An 11,860-nucleotide genomic window follows, 5' to 3' on the forward strand; every position below is an offset into this window, starting at 1 on the left:
ATTAGCTATTCAAAGTGCACAGGTTTTATTTCTTCCGATCATTATTGTTGTACACAAATAATCTTAAAAAATAAATCAACCATGCATATAGGTAGAGCTTACTTTTTCTTGTCCAATGTAAGGAATCTGCCCTTGTATATTTATCAATGATGACCTGCAACATATAATACATCAAAATTCAGAAGAAAAAAAAAAGAAACAGGAATGAACTATAAGAAAAACCAGTAGTTATTACTAAGAAAAAATCCAAAATTCATAAAACGGTAACCATAAGAAACAATTTTCAATCAATAGTGGTAACTGATTTTGTGTTAGTATCAATACTATGAAAATAAAAGCCAAATGAGAAAATGTGAAATGGCAAAATTTGAAGAAATCTCGTTAAGGAGCTCGAACTGGAAAATTGATTAAGATGCTTGTAGATTTCTTTTTTCGTTCCTTTTCAACAATCAAAAGCCAAAAAAGAAATCAGCAATTCACTATGATAATAATAATAATAATAATAATAATAATAATGTGCCCATTACATAGAAGACAAAAAAATTGGAATATCAATTACCCACTGAAATGGAATTAAAGATTATAGAAACACAATTAAACTTAAATTTAGAGCCGTAAATTCATGATATTGTCATACAAAGCACAAATCAGAAAGGGGATAAATAGTTTATAAACCCTAATTAGTTCATATACATACCTTTTTTATGGAAGAACAGCTGCAACTAAGAACGTGAACATCAGCAGCAATGGAACACGAACATCAGTAGCAACACAAACGCAAACACGAATAGTAGCAGGAACCGGAACGCCAACAATAACAGTAATCGGAACGCTAATTGCAGCAGGATTACGAACGGGACTTGCAAGGGCATAATCGCGAATAGCAGCAGTAATCAATGAAGAAATGTGAACAATGGAGAATGAAGCAGTTACTATATCAGGAGAGTGGGAGTAGAAAAGGGTGTTAGCGAGGTGGGAAAATGGATTTCGCGGGAAGAAAGAGCTTTTTGCATTGCCAAATTGTTTGGGGAATTGATTTAGTTTTGGGGGAGTTTCAAAAATCCTACTATTCAAAATAAAAACTACTGTTAATAAAACTCTTAACAAAATAAAAGATAACTTTTTGTTTTAAAAATTAAATTTGTAGGATTTTTTTAAAACTTTCGTTAACAAACTCCTACAATATAGCCTTTTTTTGTAGTGTGATTCTTATCAAGACTTGTCATTTTTTGTAACAAGCACCTTATACATGTGATTTATTTCATGTATGCTCTTTCATTTGCATCACATATGCATTCATTATTCATTTCTTTTCTCTTTGGGGTGACTTTTGTCCCCTTTTGGATTAATTTTTTTTTCATTCAAAATAAATGCATATGGTTCTATAGTCCATACATGAATGCACCCATTTTCCAAAATTTTTCATTGAAGTACCCAAAACAAACATTTTCCAATCACTACCAATGTTCCCCAAATTTCTCCCACACTTAAATGAAACACATTTCTCAACCTAAGCTAATCAAGGATACAATCCAAGGTAAATTCATGATTTTCTACTTAAGGTTGTAATGTGGTGATATTACAAACAATGGAGTCAATTAAGGCTCAAAGGGGGTTAACAAAGGTAGATGCAAAGGGTAAGTCTCTATGGGTTAGTGAGCTATACAAAGATGGCCTCAATCATGCTCAATGTATTCAAAACATCAATCATTGGAAATAAAGAATTAAGCAAAACCTAGATCACAATCATAGAAGAGATATAGCACACAGTGAATAAAAATAGTGGTTAAAAGGTGTAACCACTCATTCAAGCTAAAAAACTCACAAGGTATTTGTTCTTTCCTCTTCTATGTTCTATAAAAGGCATTCAAGCAAGTTTCAAAAACAATTTTCCAAATCAATTCAATAGAATGCCCTTGAAACAAAATTCTTGAAAATTTTCATTGTTTTTCACCAAAATTATTTCCTATATGTATGTATGTATGTATGTGATGGATGCAATTTTCAAAATTTCCTAGTTCTTTCCTAATTTTCAACAAGCAAAAATTAACATGAACAATTAGGATCAAAATTGAACTAGGCATATGCTATTCACATCATCCATTCACAACCAAAATCTATACTATATACCAATTAATATAAAGCACTATATATATATATATACTTCTACTAAAAATGAAATACTAGAGATAAACCAGAAACGACTAACATATATACAAATGATCAAAATACTAGTATGTAGCATAAGACAAAGTACTAAAAATATCTACAATATCATAATAAAGTCAAAAATAAACTAAATAAAGAGTGTTCAGGAGAGAATGTTTACACTCAAAATATCGTAGATCCTCCCCCACACATAAATTATGCACGGCCTTCCGTGCCAAAAGAATTAAACCGGGGGGTCAACTGTGAGAAGCTCCACCGTCTGGCGGTGGTGGGTGCTGATGTCACTGATAAACAATGATAGCTCAGGAAGGCTCTGTGGTGGTCTCCACTCTCGGCTCAGCTATAGCTGCCAGCTCTTGGATGGTCGGTTCAGCTGGCTCTGATGCCGTCTCTGCTCTCTCCTCAGCTTTGCCAACTACTGGCTCCTCCACTGTTGCCTCCTCGGTCTTAGCCTCAAGCTTGGGCTCTGGTGTATCCAGAGGAGGTGGTCCAGGGTCTCTACCCTCAAACTTCACCACAATCCACTGAAAGCGGCGCGCATTGTGGCGCTCATAGCAGTGGAGGGTCCGAAAAATCTCCCGACCCAGCTCATAAGGTGTCTGAAGTCGAGGTGTAGGCACGGAAAGTACAGGAGGTGTTGAGGGCTCAGATGATGATGGCAGCTCTGTGGTCTTCCTCTTCTTTTGAGGTGGCCTATCATATTCTCCGTATGGTATGAATGGGTGTTTGCTGATGTAGACAGACGTCCGATCTGTCGGACGTCTCTCCACCCCAAACAAAGTAGCTAATCTGGTGATCATCGAAGGGAATGGAATTTTGTACTTCTGTTGTTGGGTCACCTTCCACATCAAGTTTTTGATAAGGGGAAGAACAGAGATCCTCTTCCCCTCCAGAATAGCCCAAAGAAGAACGGCCACACGGACGCGAATATGAGTAGCATGTGTGCTCGGCAAGATGTAGTCGGCAATGATCTGCTGCCAGATCCTTGCTTCTGGAGTTAAGTCGGAGCATGCAATGCTTAGTGGAACTGCATTCTCACCGCTGCTGTATTCCCATCGGGCCTCTGGTAGGCCAATCTTCTTCAGAACAACGTCCAATGAAAGCTTGCTCGATGTCAAGTCCTTCACTATTTTAGGATAAGCATCATTGGCCGGAGAAATATGCAGAATCTGCAGGAGGGCCTCTAAAGCATGGTCAGAGGTGTCTAGCATGACACCTCTCAGAAAAATAGTGGTGGCCTCCCTCTTCAGTAGATTTTCGTAGAATTCTTTGACCTGGTGTTCATCAATTTCCACCGGGTCGAATTCTACGAATTTTCACTGGTAGAAAGCGAGTCTGTTATGAATGAGTTTCGCATGTTTATCCGGTACATTGAGCTTCCTTTTATAGTGGAAGGCTTTCTTTTCTAATTTTCTGTATTGCTCTTGGGCCGTTTCATTGACGAAAGTGTCCGGATGAGTGCTTAGACGTGCAGGAGGAGGAGCCAAAGGGTTGGCTTTCTCCTTTCCTTTGTGAGGCATCCTGAAAAAGACAAAAACAAAATACAGCTTAGGAGAAACAATTAATAATCACAAGAGGAAATAGTCAAACAATATAAATTGGACCAATAAAGTAAACATATACTTAATTGAAGAAAACATAATCAAAAGAGGTGAAATGCACAAAGGAAAATGTAGTTTTCCACAATCAAGCAACCTAAGTAGCAATAAAAGGAATAATTGAAAATCTAAGTATAAACAACTTAGGTATAATCAATGAAAGTGAATTGAATCAAAAACTTGGTTATTGCAAATTTTGTCTTGAAGTTGAAAGACTTAGCAAGAATTGGCACAAAGGCAATAATCAAGTCAACAATGAAAGCATGTACTTACTCATGTTAAAAAGATTGAAAATAATCACAGACATATAACTCTTGTTCAAAGCAATAATTGATTGAAATTGGATTGTATTGTTCAAAAAGAATTTCAAAGAACAAGTTGATGCCAGGGCATTTTGGCCAGTTTCACTGACCTTTTCTTTACTGTTTTAGGGTAGTTTCATGCATTTTCTTAGTTAATAAGCAAGTTTTGGGTAGATAATCACTTCCATCTTGATTCAAGCAAACATTGTGAATTTCATGTGATTTTATGAGAATTATGCATGAATTGAATGACAAATTGGATAATGTATGTCTCATAACTTGGATTAGAGCTTTGATGCACTTTATTTGCTTGATTTCAGGACAAAGGAAGCAAGGAAGAGCCACATTAGCAACCACGTTAATCTAATTAACGTGACCACTAACGTGGAATGGGAATAAACTTGCAAAGTTAATGAGAAAAGTGATTGCCAATAACGCCTTCGAAACCATCATGGCCCACGTTAATTGCCACGTTAACTACATTAACGTGGTAGTTAACGTGGAGAGAAAGGGAGCTCCAGCGTTAGTGGTAAAAGTGAATACCACTAACACTCCAAATTGGCAATTGGCCACGTTAAGAGTCACGTTAACTCAGTTAACATAAACTTTAACGTGGAAAGGGAAGACAATGCCAACGTTAGTGACATTCACCATTGTCACTAACGTTGGACTAAGCCCAATTGGCCACGTTAAGAGTCACGTTAACTACATTAACGTGAACTCTAACGTGGGAGGAGCAAGGAATCGCCAACGTTAGTAACACTCACCTTTGTCACTAATATTGGACCAAGCCACCATGAGCCACGTTAGTTGCCACGTTAATTGCATTAACGTGGAAGCTAACGTGGAGGAAAGAAATGATGAACCAACGTTAGTGACACTCACCTTTCTCACTAACATTGGAGATGGCAATCACCACCACGTTAGTGGCCACGTTAAGACAATTAACGTGAGGCACTAACGTGAGAAGGGGTGTTTGGAGCGTTAGTAACAAAGGTAAGTGTCACTAACGCTCTCGAGGCTAAGGCATGCCCACGTTAAGAGCCACGTTAGTTATACTAACGTGGACTCTAACATGAGAAAAGGGGGGCTAAGAGCAACGTTATTGGCAAAGGTGAACGCCAACAATGCTTGCGATGGATCAAGAGGCAACGTTAGTGGTCACGTTAGTGCACTAAAGTTGAAGTTAACGTGAACCATCTTGGGCTAGGAATGTTAGTGAAAAAGGTGATTGTCACTAACGTTCTCGAACCCACATTTTCACTTAACGTTAACGCCACTAACGTCCTAGATAAAGTCCATGCCTACTTCACACTTTCTCTGCAAGTAAAGCTGAGCCCACTGAAGATTCCAAACTGCTTCAACTCAAGATCCAAAGGCCCATATCCAAAGACTTGAAGAGCCAATAGAAGATCAGAAGAGTAGTATATATAGGAGTAGTTTTGAACTAGAGGAGAGGAGCTTTTGGCCATTGGGAGAACTACTCTCTGTATAATTTTACTTTTTCTGCACTTTTAATTTTACTTTAAGAATGTATTTTCCATCTTTGTTTTCCATTCCCAGAGCTATGAACAACTAAACCCTTTTCATTGGGTTAGGGAGCTCTGTTATAATTTGATGGATCAATAATAGTTTTCATTATTCTTCTTCTTTCTTTTCTCTTGATCTTACTAGAAAGCTTTCAATCTTCATCCATTTGGGTAGTTGTCTTGGAAAAGAAGCTATTCATACTTGGATCTCTTCGGAACCTTGGAAGAGGAATGAAGAGATCATACTAGAAATGCTTTCTCATGTTGGACAAAATTGGGGTTTGGATGGATATAGTGACATATAATCCTACCAACATTTTTATTTGGGAATACATGTGGTATAATCAGTGACCACACTTCATCTCTTCTCATGAGCAATCAGACCAAGGAATTGGCTATTGATCAAGATTTGAGAGATTGAATTACCAAGGAATTGGAATTCAATCACTTAAGATTGCCAAGGAGATCAATGAATGCATTGATTGAGGAAGAGATGAAAATGAACTTGATCCGGAGAATATAACATCTCCTGAGCCCAATGAACTCCCCATTTCTGATCTTACCCATTCTCTTTACTTTTTGCCATTTACTTTTATGTTCGTCCTCCCCATTCCCCATTTAAGATTCTGCAATTTACTTTCCGTCATTTACATTCAGTCCTTGATTTCCAGTAATTACATTTCCTGCCATTTATTTTCCGCCATTTAATTTTCTGCAATTCTCCAATCAAATTCTGCTTAGCTTCAACTAGAAAATTCCTCCAATTAAAGTTGCTTGACCAATCAATCCCTGCGGGATTCGACCTCACTCTATTAAGAGTTTTTACTTGACGACAATTTGGTATACTTGCCGAGGGAAAGTTGTTGAGAGACAAGTTTCTGTGCATTAAGTTTGTGGCGCTGTTGCCGGGGATTGATTTTGTATCAACAATGATTAAATTGGTGGATAACTAGATTGAGCATTTTTCTTTTGTTTGATTTAAATTCTGTTTGAGTAATTTACTTTCAGTTTTAGTTATTTTCTTCCCTTTACCCCTACCTGTTTGTGGTGTTCTCGTATTTGTTACAATTCAGTTCACTAACCCACTAACTGTTTGATATATTGCATCACTCACACTAACAGTATTTTTAACAAAAATATTCTCTATCTCCCTTTTACTTTGGCCTTGTTGGTTATATGACAGGTAGAAGAAGCGGGGCTTCAACTTCTGTTGATTCTGAACCTGAGAGGACCTTCCTTAGATTAAGGAGGGAAGCAAGAAGAAAGAGAGTTGTTGGTGCTGAGGAAGAGGAAGAGTACTTTGAACCAGACATGGATGAGAATATGGAGAACCATCATGAAGAAGAGGCTTACAACCATGGCAGATAAGGTCCAGTGTATCATGATGGACAAGAAAGAAGAGTTCTAATCTCTTATATCAATCCAAACCCAGGAAACTGTGGAAGTAGCATCCAAAAGCCAACCATACATGCCAATAACTTTGAACTAAAGCCACAGCTCATCACCCTGGTTCAGAACAACTGTTCATTCAGAGGAAGTATCCAAGAAGACCCCAATCAATATCTAACCATATTCCTGAGGATATGTGATACTGTGAAGTCTAATGGTGTTCATCCTGACACCTATAGACTGCTTCTGTTTCCCTTCTCACTCAAGGACAAAGCATCTAAATGGCTGGAATCCTTCCCGAAGGAGAGTTTAACAACCTGGGAAGATGTGGTGAACAAATTCTTAGCGAGATTCTATCCTCCTCAAAGAATCAACAGGTTAAGAGCTGAGGTACAAACCTTCAGGCAACAAGATGGTGAAACTCTCTATGAAGCATGGGAGAGGTTTAAGGACTTGACAAGAAGGTGCCCGCTAGATATGTTCAATGAATGGGTGCAGTTACACATTTTCTATGAAGGTCTTTCTTATGAATCAAAGAAGGCAGTAGACCACTCATCTGGGGGATCTCTGAACAAGAAGACTATAGAAGAAGCCACAGATGTCATTGAGACTGTTGCGGAGAATGACTACTTCTATGCTTCTGAAAGAGGCAACACTAGAGGAGTAATGGAGCTAAATAACGTGGATGCATTGCTGGTCCAAAACAAGCTGATTACCAAGCAGTTGGCTGACCTTACCAAGAAGATGGAGAGGAACCAAGTAGTAGCAATCACCACCTCATCAGCAACCCAAGAAGGAGTGAATGCAGAAGCAGAGGGTGAGCAGGAACAAGCCAACTACATTGGAAACTCACCTAGGCAGGCCCATGATCCATACTCCAAAACTTACAATCCTGGTTGGAGGAACCACCCAACTTTGGGTGGGGAAATCAACAAGATCAAGGCCAAGATCAGAGACGTCACAACCCCAACAACAATGCAGCTCACCAACATTTCACACAGAGATCATATCAGCATCCACCTAACAACACCTCTCAACATCCATATCAAAACCAAAATGGCCATTCTCATCCCTCAAACTCCAACTCACCATCATTCGAAGATAGACTCTCAAGGATTGAGACCCTACTTGAAGGCATATGTAAGGAACTCCAAGAGAACAAGGTGTTCAAGGAGCAGGTGCGAGCTAATATCAAAAACCAGGGAGACACCATTAAGAGGCTAGAATTTCAAGTGGGATACCTCTCTGAGAAGATTCTCAAACCTACTGACAGCTTCCCAAGTGACACAGAGCAAAACCCGAGAGGTGAAGTAAAGAAAGTAAGATGGGAAGACTGCAAGATGGTCACTATAAGTGATAAGGGGACTGATAAACCCATATTTCATGATATATTTTGTGCTTAGTTTGAGTGATTTATTCAATCCTTCACCCACTTATTCATATTAATTGCATGGTTTTACTTTCCCTTCCTTATTATGTGATGTAGGTGAAAAACATGTTTCCTATGCTTTAAAATTAATTATTTTAATTAACTTTATTTCCATTCGATGCCGTGATTAGTGTGTTGAGTAGTTTCAGATCTTCTAAGGCATGAATGACTCAAACGATGGAAAGAAAACATACAAAAATGGAAGGAAAGCATAAAACGGAGTTTATGAAGAAACTGGCATCCACGCGATCGCATGGACGACGTGGACGCATGCCAAAAGCAAAGAAGCAGCGACGCGACCGCATGACTGACGCGACCGCGCGCCTTAAGCAGAACACATATGACGCGGTCGCATGACTAACGCGACTGCGTGACAAGGAAAACTCCGAATGACGCGACCGCGTGACCCACGTGGACGCGTGACATAGGCTACGCACCAGAAATTGCAGAAAACACTCCCAGCAAATTCTGAAGCCCTTTTTGGCCCAAATCCAAGTCCAGAAGGCATAGACCAGAGGTTATGAAGTGAGGGAATGCATCCGTTCAAGGAGAGAGACGGCTTTAGCTTAGTTTTCATGATTTAGATTTAGTTTAGAGAGAGGTTCTCTCCTCTCTCTTCTCTCTTAGGATTAGGATTTAGGATTTCTCTTAGTTTTAGGAGTGACTTTCGATCCCAGGTTTAATGTTCTTTTACTTTATATTTATCTCTTACTTTTAGATACTTTAATGCTTATATTAGTTATGTTGCCTATTTGGCTTATACTACATTCATGTTACAGATTACTCTTTTGAATTAAAGTTATTTGAGGTATTTCAGTTTAATATTGCTTTCTCTTATTTACATTATTGTTATTCCCATCTGAAGACATTTTTATTCCAGTAGATTTACTTTCCTCTCTTTTGATCTTGGTTAAGAAATCAGTAATTCAGGAGTTATCAAACTCAAACATGAATGGTAATTGTTATCTTTGTTAATTGAATTGAACTTCAATAATCCCAATCTTTCCTTAGGAAATAAATAGGATTCGAAGATCAACCAATTAATCCCTTGACCTTCCTTTATCTTAGTAAAGGTTAACAAAGTGGAATTAAGATTAAATTCTCATCATCATTGATAAGGGTAACTAGGATAGGACCTCTAATTTCTCATACCTTGCCAAAAGTATTTACAGTCATTTATTTATTTTACTTGCCATTTAAATTGCTTGTTCTTCATTTACTTTATTTGTTAGTTAAATCATTCCCTCCTCATTCTCAAAACCCCAATTTACAATCTCCATAACTAATAATAAGAACATACTTCCCTGTAGTTCCTTGAGAAGACGACCCGAGGTTTGAATACTTCGGTTATCAATTTATTTAGGGGTTTGTTACTTGTGACAACCAAAATGTTTGTAAGAAAGGTTGATTGTTTGGTTTAGTAACTATACTTACGACGAGAGTTTACTATAACCTCTAAACCATCAATCTTCTAGTTCTTTCAGGGACTGAGGAAGAGCTGAACAAACCCTTCGAACACTCTGGAGATACTTCAACAGAGAAGCAGGAAGAGGGTCACCAAGAAACCAAAATTACACAGAAGGAGATGCTGAAACTCTATGCACCTTTTCCCCAAAGACTCAAGGGTGGTGTGGAAAAGAGAATATACTCAATTTTCCTTGATATGTTTGCATCTCTTCATGTAAACATACCATTCATCAAGGCTCTCCAACAAATGCCCTCATACATTAAGTATATGAAAGAGCTGCTGACCAGGAAAAGCTCACTCAAAGGAGGGCAAACAATAGTGATGAATAAGGAGTGCAGTGCTCTCATTCAACCAGAGTTGCCTACAAAAAGGAAGGACCCAGGGAGTTTTCACATCCCCTGTGCCATAGGAGAAACAATGTTTGACAAAGGACTCTGTGACCTGGGAGCAAACATCAACTTAATGCCTTTATCTCTTATGAAGAAGCTGCAGATTAATGAGCTAATGCCCACAGACGTAGTCATCAGGCTGGCTGACAAAACTCAAAAACAAGCAGTAGGAGTGGTTGAAAACGTGTTGGTAAAGGTTGGGAACTACTTCCTTCCCACAGACTTTGTCATATTGGAAATGGAAGAGAGTCACCTTCACCCAATCATATTGGGAAGACCATTCCTAGCTACAGCCAGAGCACTCATAGATGTGGAGCGAGGAGAGCTAATAATGAGGATACATGACGAACAACTTGCATTCAATGTCTTCAAACCCTCATAAGAAGCAGATCAGGAAAGCAAGGAACCAAGGGGAGAGCACGACAAAGCACTGGTGGAAGAAACAAGCATTGAAGCACAAGCTGTACACCTGGGAATCCCTTGGTTGATGAACAAGACAGTCAGCAGTTGTCACAACAAAAGGAAAACCAGGAGGAACCTAAACCACCAGAGTCATATGAGACCAGCAACAAAATTTCCTTAGAAAAAGAGGTCACAAAGAGCAGGGCAACATCAAAAGGAACAAAGAAGAAGGCACCAAGGAGGTAGAGGAACAAGAAGATCCCTACAGAAGACTTCTCTCCAGGGGATAAAGTGATCTCAGCTTATTTTCCAGTTATCCCACCTCATCTCCCCACCATCCCATCTCAGCTACCTAAAGTTTTCACCATCAACAGGCTTCTCTCCTTAGAACATGTGGAGATCCTTGATGAAGCCAATGGAGATAGATTTACTGCGAGGGGGGAAGATTTGAAGCATTACCAACCACCCTGACAAAGTCAGAACATCAAGCTAGTGATGCTAAAGAAGTGCTTCATGAGAGGCAACCCATGTTTTATATGCTTTTAAGTAGTTAATAATGCAAGGTTCATGAATTTCAATTAAACTCTGACATATACTTGAATGAATCCTTTTATGCAACATATAGTGAAGAACAAGTTTGGTGTTCAAGGCACACTAAGAGGACATGAACGCAATTCATATCATGTCACTCTTAGAACCTTGAACAAAACTTTGTACACCACATGGACACAAACTAAGTTTGGTGTCACCAATGTTGCAAACATGGACAATTAAATAGTCAGTTGGTTTGCATTCATGAATAGCACTTAGTTAGTTAGAAACAAAAACTTTAAAAAGTAGTTATCCCATTTTTAAATTTTGCCACTACTATCCACAAATTCATTAATCACATTTCTTTTGTTTTGTAGAAAAATTAATGGGACAATTGAAGGAGGAAAGGTTCGGCCACTTCAAAAGAAGAGGACTATACACGTGTCTTCAAGGGGAATGCATTGGGAAATGTTGCCATGCAACATTGAAAGAATGACACGCTTGGAAATCGAACCAACCTCATCATAAAGTTGATGATCCTTGTGTTTATCCCACGCTAAACCCCATCCGTTCATCATACACGTACTCCATCAATCCACACCTTTCATTCACTCACCACCTCTCTATATAAGTGGTTCTTATTCCACACTCCCT

The 11,860-nt window shown here is 38.7% G+C and overlaps 1 non-coding gene across 1 annotated transcript; it reads right to left on the minus strand.

Annotated features, from left to right (window-relative positions):
* Window positions 1-7,362: 7,362 nt before the first annotated feature.
* On the minus strand, window positions 7,363-7,469 carry LOC112760583 (small nucleolar RNA R71). Its single transcript, XR_003181016.1, has one exon. It is a non-coding gene; the product is annotated as a small nucleolar RNA R71 (small nucleolar RNA).
* Between the last annotated feature and the right edge of the window lie 4,391 nt (window positions 7,470-11,860).

This window comes from Arachis hypogaea, chromosome 16 (genome assembly GCF_003086295.3).
Source record: "Arachis hypogaea cultivar Tifrunner chromosome 16, arahy.Tifrunner.gnm2.J5K5, whole genome shotgun sequence".
Classification (NCBI taxonomy): domain Eukaryota; kingdom Viridiplantae; phylum Streptophyta; class Magnoliopsida; order Fabales; family Fabaceae; genus Arachis; species Arachis hypogaea.